The sequence below is a fragment of the Anas acuta genome, chromosome 4, assembly GCF_963932015.1.
Source record: "Anas acuta chromosome 4, bAnaAcu1.1, whole genome shotgun sequence".
NCBI classification, from domain to species: Eukaryota; Metazoa; Chordata; class Aves; order Anseriformes; family Anatidae; genus Anas; species Anas acuta.
Genome location: NC_088982.1, coordinates 63,104,971 through 63,117,740, shown reverse-complemented (window position 1 = coordinate 63,117,740; position 12,770 = coordinate 63,104,971).

The window sequence follows — 12,770 nt, the reverse complement described above, 5'->3', positions numbered from 1 at the left end:
CGAACGGCACTGACACGTTTGGCAGGAGGTTTCCCCGCAGGCTCCGTGCTGAGCTTGGAGAGCAGGCTGGCCATAGGGAAGCCCCCACTGAGGAAAAGGCTGAGGTGCTTAATGCCTTCTTTGCCTCAGTCTTCAGCGACAAGACCAGTTGTTCTCTTGGGTACCCAGCCCTCTGACTTGGTGGCAGGGGATGGGGAGCAGAATGTGGCCCTCATAATCCACAAGGAAATGGTTGGCGACCTGCTACGGCACTTAGATGTATGGAAGTCCAAGGGGCCAGATAGGATCCACCTGAGGGTACTGAGAGAACTGGCAGAAGAGCTGGCCAAGTCGCTTCCCATCACTTAGCAGCAGTCCTGGCTATCAGGGGAGGTCCCAGCTGACTGGCGGCTAGCATATGTGACGCCCATCTACAAGAAGGGCCGGAGGGCAGACCCGCGGAACTATAGGCCTGTCAGTGTGACCTCAGTGCTGGGGAAGCTCATGGAGCAGATTATCTTGAGTGTCTTCACACGGCACTTGCAGGGCAAGCAGGCCCAGATTGTTATAAGTTGCCGCCTTAATTTTTCAGAGAGCATTGTATTAGCCATAGAAAGGAATTTATTGAGTAAGCCAACAGCAAGCAAAACAGCGCTGGGTGGCCGGGGAGTCTCTTTTTATATCTTGGTAATTATTTAGACTTGGTAAGTATTACACTACTCATTCCATACTTACTTATCTGTTGCTAGACTTTAATTTTGGTGTGCAATTAAGTGCATGATAGGTGTCTTCTTGTGTCCATGTGAACACTGTCTTGTTTGTGCAGAGACCGAGCTCTGGATCAAGTCTGAGCAGAACCTTCCATGTGTAGGTGGTTTCAGAGGATACTCTTCAAAATGCTTCTGTAGAAAGGTTGTTCCCTTTCAGAAAAACACTACCAGCCTTTTCCTCCCTTCCAGTCCAAAAGCCTTAACTAAGTTGTTCCAAAGTGTCCCAAAATGAAGTGCTCAAGGTGATATGGGTTCTCTTTACTAGGCCATTTGTGCTCGTGGAGGAGTATGTGGGAGGATGGAGAGAAAGGTGGTCAGTGATCACTAGGAACTGTGCAAGGTGTTCCACAGTTGAAGACTTTTTCTTCCCAGTGTACCATTTTGTTCTTAAATAAGTGATTTAATTATTAGACGTGAGGATGGAGAATGATGTGTGCAAACTGGGTTTACTGATCAAAGAAGGTGGGTCTGCTTGTGGGAGCAACGGTGTTGAAGGGCAAGCCTGTTTCATTTTAGAGTACTAGGAGAAGGTGACTTTTTAATCAGGCACGTTGTGCCCAGAGACAAAGTAAACTTTCTCTAAATAGATGGAGTTAAAAGCTGGGGAAAGAAATGAGCTAATTTTGTTCCTTGACAACATCCGGTGTGGGGTGGGAATAGCCACAACTTGACTGCAGATTTAGCTTAGACCAGAAACTGGAAGAGATTTTGCTGTATAGAAGAGGGGTGAACTTCTAGAACAGGCTCCCAGTGAGCATGTGGATGTTGGAAGGGGGGCACTGGAGTCACCCAACCGCATTTAAATGGAGTTAGATCACTTAATGGGTGTAACTGTGTTTATGGTGGTAGAAGTCGGGATTTTATGAGTCAGGAGAGGATGTCCATATGCTCTTCTACCTCCAGATTACCACATGGGCATTAATTAAATTAATTATTAAATCTCTTCAGCAGTTATGAACATGTTAAGTGCATTTTGCAACAACACTTACAGCCCAGGCTGTAGTTTAGGGCCTGATACAACTGAAGCTCTGCTGCAATTAATGTAAATCATGCAGTGTAAATCGCTGCAATTAACATAAATCATGCAGAATTTTACCTGGCTGAGGTGTCATTCATAGCGTGTCTCTAAGCTCCTGTTTGTTTTCAAGTGGTTTAGACAGTTTTTAAGCGAATTATTTGTCCCAGTGGCTGGACACCATGTCATAGGCTCAGTTACATGCAACAGATCTAGGTAGGTTGATAATAAGCCAAGTTTTTCCCCCAGCTGGCTCACCCAGTTGACGGCTGGGTTGGTCCAGCAGCTTGGTTTCGCTGTAGAGGCTTACCTGCCATATTCACTAACAGATGCCTAGCAAGAGCACAGCTCGAGGTGGAAGCAGCAAGGAACTTGTTTTTTTTTCCGTGTGGGAGCAGTTCTTGAAGAGCTGCTGCCTGTGGGCAGCCCCCGCAGGCTCAGTTTGGGAAGGACCGCATCCCGTGGGAGGGACCCCACATGGAGCAGGGGCAGAGAGGGACCCTGAGGGAGCGGCAGAAACGAAGTGCTATAGACTGACCACAACCCTCATTGCCCTGTTCCCGCAAGCCACTCAGGGAAAGAAGGTAGAAAAGGATGGATGTGAGGGAAGGGAAGTGTTTTTAGTTTTTCTTTTTTTTTTTTTTTTTTTTTTTTCTCACTGGTCTAGCTTGTTAGTAATAGGCAATTTTTTTTCTACTCCCTGTACCAAGTCTGTTTTGCCTATGACAGTAATTGTTGAGTAATCTCCCTGTCCATATCTCAACCCTTGAGCCTTTTTCTTTGTATTTTCTCCCCCTTTCCCTTTGAGGACAGGGAGTGGGAGTGGGAGTGGTTGTGGTGGAGCTTGGCTGCCCACCTTAGTAGAAACCTTCTCTGTAATTTTTCCAGGTACTAAAGTTCAGACTAGCAGGTCTGCCGTTTCCAGGGTCTTCTCTCACACTCTTCCTGTAGATTGGTATAACTTTGGCTAGCTTCCAGTAAATTGTTGAGAGGGCTCCAGCTATAACATCTGCCAGCTCCTTCAGTACTCTGGGTTGAACTCCGTCAGGCCCTGCGGACTTATAAATGTTCAGCTGACACAATTGGTCCCTTACAATTCTGATTACCACAGATGTAAAGTCACTGTTTCCCCATCTGTGGGCTGCCAACTCGGAGGTCTGGGCAAGGACCATCATTACTATTAAAGACTGAGACAAAGAGCATTAAATGCCTCTGCTTTTTCCTTGTCCTTACTTGTTAGCTGACTGTCTGCATCAAGTGTCTTTCCAGTGTTTTGCTTTAACCTCCTTGTGCTGTTGACATACTTGAAAAAAAAAATTTCTGACACTACAGTGGCCACTGTCAACTCCAGCTGGGTTTTGACTTTTCCTGTGTTCTCCATGCAGATGTAAACTGCAGCTCTAATCTCCTCATGAAGCCAGACCTTGCTTCCAGTGGTCATATATATGTGTATATATATATTTTTTCCAAAGCCAGTTCCCCGGGGACACTGCTAAAATAGTTCCCTGTGAAACTTAGTTTGCTCTTTTAAAATCCAGCAACTGAGTGGCAACTCAGACCTTGTCTCCTTACACCAAAATTTTTAAACTCAACTATTTCATGATCACCATGCCCAAGACAGGACCTACCTGTGATAGCACTCCTGTCATGAGACTTGTCCCACCCTATTTCTCTAATACCAATGATACCATAGCTCTGGGAAAGGTCCAAAGCTTCCAGTTCACCCTGTTTGTTCCTCGTACTGCATATGTTGAGATCTACAAACATTTCAGATGTGCTCCTGAAACAACAGTGCTCCCTGAAGTGGGCACAGATGCTTTTGTTAGCTTTGCCACTCTCAGGTAGTGCTGTACCATTTCTTTGCTGAACCTCAGTGTTCCTAAGGGTATTCTCCTAGTTTAAAGCCCTCTCAATTGGTCTTGCCAGGTTATAGGCTGAGAAACATTTTCCCCATTGAGACATGTGGGTCCCACCAGGTGCCAGCTGACCTTTTGTCTGAAAGATTATTTCATGATTATAAAACCCAAAATTCTGGCAGAGGCACCAGTCCTGGAGCCAGGTACTGCTGACCTGGCTTTGCCTGCTTCTTTCCCTGTCTCTCCCCATTACTGGGAGGATTGAAGAAAACATTATCTGTGCTCCTGAGTTCTTTACTCGTCCTCTTGGGGCCCTGAAATCTCTTTTGATAGACTTCAGGCTTCTGGAGGCTATTGTGATTCTGAACTAGTTTGACATAGAGATCTGTGAAACTCAAAAGAGGCACTCAATTTTCCCCATTATTTTTATTTTATTTTTTTCATTTTTCCTAGGAGATGGGTGTTTGTGCATGTAAAATAATCAAATCTTTCACAACCCTAGTAAAAATCAGTTCAGGCTTTGGCAAAATGACTTTGAGGTGGGCTGTGTACCATTCTCTCACTGGAATTTTTGCAGCTGTGTTGCATGTTCTGAAACGATCTAGATTTGTCAGAGGAGGATAAGGATGGTGAGTTATTAGGTCTGTGGTGGGTTAGAAGGAAGAACCTAGGAACGTGGTTGTGCTCTGATACCAGTTAGTCATCACACACTCACAATGGATTCGTAATTTAATTGTGCCCTCTGATTGCATGAATCGTCTTGTGAAATTCAGCTGTGATGTGTGTTTTCTGAAGTTAGTGTTGCCACAGGAGGTAGTGGAGCAGAACGGCCAGGGCTTCCAGTGGGAGGAGATAAAGGCATTGTGTTCTCCTTAACAGCCCTATGTTGGCAGGTCACTGCTGGATGGCATCATGACAAGTGCCTTGAATGTTGGCAGTTCTTATATGGCAGGCAATTTAGTGCCCCGTGTCTTGTTTGATGATAATTTGTAAGGAAGACCTATTTAAAACCCTGTGGCAACAGCATGGAGAGGAACTTATTAAATCACTGGTGTCAAACGCGCAGAGATGGTGTTTTGTGGCCATGAACATCATCGCGCTTCCATTTAACACAACTTGCTGCTGCACGATTTATAAACCTGACTGGTGAACTGGGAATTGGGATGGCTTCTTGGGCAGATGAACATCCCAAAGACTGAACAGCAGCTACCAACATTATCTGTCACTTCTTACGAGCACAAAATCCATCACAAAAAAAAAAAGAGAAAGCAATTTCTGATGCTTCTTTAATGAACTGTCTCTCAGAGAGGGAGTGAGAGGGGGAAAAAAAAGTCTGTTCTTGCATTACATAGTAAGAAGTTGGCTATAGAAAGCTCTGGATTTCTTTTGCGCTAGCTTCATGGTATGTAATATCACCAGGATTGCACTCTGAGACTCTCTAGCTAATACTACAGCCTCTTAAACACAAACATTGAATTTGGAAGCAGGTTTTATTGCAAACGCTTAGAAAGCAAAGAAGATAAACACAAGAAAATTGTTCCAGTATTTTGACAGCCAAGTTTGAGAGCTGTTACACATTGACTCTTAACAGTTCAGGATGTCAGAATAGTGAAAGTGAAAGCTAGTGACAGGAAGAGGCAAACAAAATATGAACCTAACGCTCCAAGATAATAATTAAAAATAAGAATGCATAGGAAAAATCTGTCTTTTTTTTTTTTTAAAGTGCTGAAACAAGAATACAGGATTTTAGCTTATGTGGCCAGGGGACATATGGGGGCTTCATTAAGGCTTTTATGGCTTCTGCTATTAACAAACCAATGATGTGTCCACTAAAACTCAACATCAGCCATTGAATATCAACACGGGAGCTATAAGAGCATAATACTAATTTCTCTATGTCTGTCTTTTTTTCCTTGCATATAATCCCCAATTGCAATATCTGGTTCTCTCTCTTACTCTCACTCTCCGTGTGTGTGTGGTGACCTTCAGTCAGGTTAAGGTTAATGTGATCATGCTACTGGCAAAGCTCATTGAAGGTTGACAAGTTGCAGTTCCTGAGAATTTCAATGATAGCATCCCCAAATGAAATATTGGAGCAATAACAGTTCTCAGCCTACAGAAAGTAGTTTTTCCTTTGATGCCGCTTTACTTTCTTTCTCCCGGAGGACAGCTCTGCTCCTCTTCCCTGCCCCACTCCAGTTATATTTCCTTATTTCACAGTTACGGTCATATTCCACATATCAGTGTGTGATGCCAACTTGCTCTTGTAGTAGAGCAAGAGATTTTTAGAAGGTGGAAGACCACCCCCCAAACCAAAGCAGTTGAAATGGAGGTAAAATTCTTGCAAGAGCATGGTTCCTGTGTGCATAATATCAAGTGTGAGCAACCATCCTTGTTGTGTGGATTAACTTGCTAAACAGCACCTGTAATATGTTAGTGTTAGACTTTTGAATATCTCTGGTTATTTCTTTAATTACATGTACATGCTCAGTGTTGCTCTGTGCTTATGTATTTTATTTCTTCTATGGTAGAAGACAACCGATTTTCTGTGTTCATTTCATATGCTGGGTGTGTGCTTATACGGTACCAGGTTCTTATATTCCTTCCCTTGTTGTCCATGGAATTAAACTCAGTCCAACAGAAAAACTTTTGACAGATACTCAGCAACAAAATCTTGTCTTGATTGAGATATTGGTCACTTCCCTAGCAGCTACCTCACCCTATGACATCCTGCCACGGGGACGCTGGGGAGCAGTGGTCTTACCTCTTGTTCTGAGGTGCTTAATGATACGCCTTCATCCTTGTGGGTACTGGTTCTTAGAAATATGTTGTCTTAACTTCTCCACCACAGAGGCTCACATTTGGATGGGAAGGCTTTAGATTTGGGCCTGACGGCAGACATTGGTGCTTGCTCAGAGCCTGCAATATGGGAAATCGTGGGTCAGTTGAGGGAACCTGCTGAAGCCCAACTGGCATCAAGCGTTACAGTATTGCTGCTGCCCACCTCTGTTGTTTTAATTTTTTGAATAGTCAGGTGTTTGCTCTTGCAAGGTAAAGAAGGGAACGCTAGGGTCTGTCAGAAAATACTTTGCCTGAATGTTAGATGGGATCATATGGATGCAAGGGTAAGAACTGTAATTTTATGGTTGGCCCCGCTGCCAACGTGAGATCTTTAAAGCAGTTGGCTTCTGGGCACTTGGCATTAAGGAGGAAATTAGAAATCCAGTTGGTGCTACTCTTTCTTGTTCAATTTTATAGAATGACTACAGCTGTGTAGAAAAACATAACTTTTTTCTCTGGATGTTGTATAACTGGCTTTTAAAGCGAGCACCGTACCTCATAAAAGCTCAGAATTCTTTGTATGACGGTCGTCTTTGTCACAAGATTTCCTCTTCCATTTCTCTCTGTGTGGGAGAAGGGGTCTTCATTCAACACTTACCCTGAAGTGAAAATTGTGAATGTACTCCTCAGAATGCTGCTGCTGTTGTAAGTAGTGATGAATGCAGGCATGATGGTACTTCAATGTGATGCCAAGGGTTTGAATTTAGTTATGCTGGCAAGTTATTTGCTAGGAGGTAGTGTTTGGTGGCCTTCGAAGAAGTGGGTGGTCTCAAACCATTTCCTTACAGGTGGGTGAGTCACGCTCAATACAAAGTGTTGCTGGGCTTGAAAAGTGAGATTAAATAAGGTAAATTCCAATGGCTGGCATGTCTCCTTGATCATGTGAAGCCTTCAGGCAATGAGTCCCCTTTGGAAACCACAGTACCTTGAGCTCACTGGCCAGCAGGGCGTATAACAGCATGGCAAATCGTCTGGGAGATAGTAATGGGGGCTTGCAGTGGTCCTGAGCATCATAAGCCTAGCTTTAGAGAACAGAGCTTTTCCTGTGCTAGCGTAATAAGACTTTCTCATCCTGCAATAACATATTACTGTGGTTTTATGTCTTCTGAATCGAGAAGTACCAAGTTCTGGTCCTGCTTAGGGTTCTTCAGGGTGGGTGTACAGTATGGTCCTTACCTGTTTCTGCCATGCTGTTCTTGCCCTGGTAACAAGGGCAAGATAACAAAGTTATCTTTGCTTCTTCTCTGTCTGTGGGCAACTAGACAGAGATTACCATAATTTCTCGTGTGTGGAAAAGAGGAAGAAGAAACCTTGTCATTTAATATGTGAGAGGGCCCTGAGACTTCCTATAATCCTAATGGAAGGTCCCTTCTTTCAGTCCTCCTACTTGGGTAGTTGGTGAAAAATACTGATGTCTGATAACTTTAGATTTGGGGACTAACAGGCATGTGACGCTTTTCCTTCAGCTATGATGGATGGAGCAAAGGAGGCTGCTGTGCAAAAACCTCAACAGTTAGCACATGGTAGCACTGCTTATCTGAAACTGTTGGGTGGATGAGACCACACAATGAGGTTAGTGTGAAGGTAGCGGAACCCATTATACCTGCTGTAGGAAGGAAAAACTGTTTGTACGTAAAGTCCTAATCATGTTAATGATAGTCTGAGGAGAGAAACATCTCACAGACTTGGGGGAGGTCGTACTTAGAGAATATTGCCCAACAGGTTGTGTCCTGTCACCTGAATCTTGCAGGAATTGTTGAGGTATATAGGCTAATAATTTAATAATTAATAATTTAGGCTAATACCTAAGAAAGGTATTAGCTGTAATGACTCCAGATGTTGCTTTGGATATATAACAGTAGCTGTCATTTAACCTTCATAGAAATTTTCCTTTATTTATTTTTTTTTTTAATTCAGATTTCTATAATCTTAGTTACACTGCAGCAGCTCCTAGTTTGCTTCTTCTGGTTCATCCTTGTACAGTACTAATGGAGGAACTGTGTGCTTTTTACTTCAGAAAACAAACAGGCAAACAAAAAAAGAAGTTTGTTCCTTTGAAATACATCTGTGAGATACTACCTTAGAAACATAGTTATGTCCTCAGAATTGATTAAGAGTCTGATGTTTTTAATAATCAGTGAGACAGCACATTTTCTACATGGTAACTGACTGGAAGGCAACAAGATTACTTACAGTGCTTAGTTTCAAATATTAGTTTTCTCTTTAAATTACATTAGTTACATCTAATTATAGGTACAGTTTGTGTTAATCAGTTTGAAGCATAACGATGTGAGTTACCCCTCTATATAAAAAATATATTTTGACTTGGAACATTAGAGGTATTCTGCATGCTGTGTGATTTTCATTTATGATTTGATTACATAGGTAATTGAAATGTGACAGACTCTGATAACATTTTGTTGGAACAAATTGGTGAGTTTGACTTGTTTCTCAGATATTTTCTTTTTGCCTTCACACAGGCAAAAGAAATGAGTTTCCATCTGCTTGTTGTACAGATGGTTATGAAGCATTTAATATTTTTTCCCTGTCTTACTTGTTTCTTTCCATTGTTACATCCACTGGAAGCAAAAAATCAAACAAATAAACCAAATACCAACCAACCAAAAATAACCAATTAACCCACCAACAAATGTATTACTGCCCAATGACAATAAAACAAATTTTAAGAGTGCGCATACAGAGGTGTAATTTAGGTGTGGATTGTAAGGAATTTATGTACATGTCTTTAAGGAATTTAAGTACAAACTCTGCCACTGCAGTTATCATCTGCTAGTTGTAAGAACTACCTTATGTTGTAAATGAATTACTTCTTGATTATGATGAATTGCAAAACTATCCAGTCACTTCATAAAGACCTGCTCAATATTTAGTAAACATTTATAAAGGCTATATTACAACTTTTTGCTTGTGATGAAACCGAGTGACCAACCTAACCTGAAATGTCAGTTAAACCAGGTGTTTTTATTTCCATCTTGTAATATGTCTGGGGAAAAAGCCAATTGGGCCACTGCATACAAATCAGCACACACAACCTTAATTCAGAACTGTATTATTCAAAATAAACTATAAACAAAATGCATCAAATGCATACATAGATGCTATTATATGTGATTAAATTTAACATGGCCAAGTTTTTGTCTGATTTTAGAGTCTATGTCATGCAAATATACACACTTAGATTTACTTATGAGCAGATTAACTGCAGCAGCTTGTTCATTTACAATGAACTAAAGCATGCGTATAAATTCCCTCGGGATTGGGACTTAAATATATTGCGGTAAATTGTTTTGTCGGAATGGCTATAAACAAAAACAGCCTGACCAGAAACTGTTGCTTTGTTCTGGTGGAGAAGCCAGGGAAGATCAAGGGAGGGCTGATGAAATGAGAGCTGTTCTTCACCAGCCAGAAAGAAAAACTTGCTTCTGAAACTTCCCACAGAATACGAATTTCCAGTAAGTTGATTCAGGATCATCGATCCGTATTGTAATGGATACTACTGAAATGCTTCATTAGCAAAGTGTCTAAAATTTAATTTAGGTACTGTTATGATAATTTGTGCTTACTACAAGTAGGGGTGCCCTGCCATACATAATATTATAGGAACTCTTGTAACACCATGATTTGTGAATTTTCTCCTATTTGTAGGTAGCTGAAATTTTCCCATGTAAATATGCGTTCCTGTGTATCAGGTTTAAACTCACTAAAAGCAAACTGGTAACCTTAGAAATTGTCGTACATTTGTACAGAGTTGTAAGGTTAAATAGAGCTTTAAACTAAGTTTGAATGCCTTGCTGTTGGCCTTTTTCTTTCCAATTCATTATCAGCATTGTTCAGAAAATAGCAAAATAATTCTTCTGACAACTTTTCTTTTGGTGAAAAGAAAATAATTGAAGCTAGCTTTTCTTAGTGCCTAGTGTTTGTGTTTTTAAAAACATAATGAGAAGACCTTTCATGAACCCTTCATTCTTTGGAGTATGCATGTTTTGTTTTGTGTGATGAGTTTTACTGTGATGTGCTTGCAGAACTAGGTGGAAGTGTTCACTGAACATGTTGAAAAAGATGATCCATGGGTTTCCTCGGGATTTCTATGTGCAAGCTCTCACCAGCCTTGACTGGGGCAGAAGTTTCCCTGCCTCCTTCCAAACGCTGTCCTTCCAGTGCCACCTCTTGGTAGGCTCACTCACTGACATAGCTGCGGAGTTTCATGAGTTGGAGAGGTGAGCATAGCAAATGTTTCTGGATGATCTGGCTGACCCTTAAAAAAGAAACAGCCTTCATACCCATTAGCTGCCCGCTGAGCAAGCATGAACCTTGTCTGGTATCAGTGGATATGTGGAAAAACTGGACTCCACGTGTATTTGTTCAAAATAAGGTAGTAGGCCTGATTCAAAGCAGAGCTCAGCTGTTGCACCCACCACTCCTGGGTTTAGTCATGTTGTGACAAAAGTTTCCACATGTTTAGATTCATCTCGGTAGATAAAAAGCTGTGGTGTAATATTATCCATCAGATTTTTCTAATATAGTGTGCCTGGTAACTTGGCTTATAGTGTTGAGTGGTCAGTCATTTTTAGTTTTACAGATGTGAACAGGTCTGGTTATATAAAGAGTTGTGTTATCTGACGTGCCCTGAAGAGTAAAATCAAAAATCCTTCATGTTGTTTCAGTTTGGGTGGTTGCAATTACAATTCTCCTCACGCATTAGTTTGCCTTCCTCTGGTCCTTACCTGAGTAATGGTGATAATACCAATTTTCTGTTTACTGGTTAGCATCATACCACAATCCTTCGCAGTTGTGACAGGCCCCTGAAGAAGGAAATGCTGCCTTGAATGGGGTGGAAGAGTGTTCAGTGAAGAATCACAGAATGGTTTGAGTTGGAAGGGACCTTGAAGGTCATCTAATTCCAACCTCCCTGCCATGGGCAGGGAAACATCCTACCAGACCAGGTTGCCCAAAGCCCCATCCAGTCTGGCCTTGAGCACCTCCAGGGATGGGGCAGCCACAGCTTCTCTGGGCAGCCTGCTCAAGTGCCTCACCACTATCTTAGGAAAGAATTTCTTCCTTATATCTAATCTAATTCTACCCTTTTTTAGTTTAAAGTCATTACTCCTTGTCTTATCACTACACCCCCGACAAAGAGTTCTCCCTAGATTTCCTGTAGGCCTCCTTTAGGATGCTGGAAGGCCACAGTAAGGTTTCCCTGGAGCCTCTTCTTCTCCAGGCTGAACAACCCCAACTCCCTCAGCCTATGCTTAAATACCCATGTGCTGAATCATCCTGCCATCTTAAAGAAAACACAATGTGAAATACAATACTACGGCTTTTAACCCAAAGCTTTATTGTTGGTGTTGTTGTTTTTTTGTGTGTGTGTGAAAAAAACAATTCATTATGAGTGATGCAAGAAGATGCGATGATCACAAGTCATATGATGATTGATCGTTTGAAACAGAATCTTATCAGGTGCATCTGATATGTATATTATAGCTTATAAAACCCATGGAAGCTTGTAGAAAAGGTTGAAAAAATTCAACATGTTAAGGAGCCTGTCCTTTCCAAATTTCCTTCTCCTAAGATATCCATGTTCCTTCAGATTTTAGGAATATTTCCACGTGGATAATTGCAGCATGCACAGCTTTCACCAAAAGAATGTAAGAACAAAAGGCCAAAGCGAGGCAGGTACCTAATACAGCTTCTTTGGATGTTTGTTTCTTCATTCTGTCCTGATTTGATTCCTTTGTCCATTTTTAGGCTGTTGCTTAGCATTTTATATTAATTTTCAAGGTAGCATAACTGGTAGGTCTGCAGATGAATGTTAGTTGCTCAACAGCCCTTGCATGCATATATATTCTTTAGGCAAAGCAGAACCAATCCTGTCAGTTCTGTCCTATGGCCAGTTTGTGTTAAAATCCCTTATTTATGGAGATGGTATTGGTGGTGATAGCACTATAATCAATAGCTCCCTTACCCTTTACCTTGTTACAGATTGTGCCTGTAAGTGCTGAGGAAAGCCAGGGATGAAAAAATAGCTTCAGAGAATACTCCATAAAGATGCTCATCTAATCTAATAATACAGACTGAACAGATGAAAAGGAACTGAAAAAGTGCTATTCAAATGCCAGACAATACCAAGGAAATCATCCTGCAAAAGTGTTTTACAAGGATGATTAGGAAAGAAAACCACCTGTAACTGTACCTACATCGATGGGAACAGGGAGGTAAAAAGCTTTCATTATGTCAATGAAGAAGAGAAAAAGCTTAATTTTTCTTTCAAGCTTACTCCTAATGAAGTTG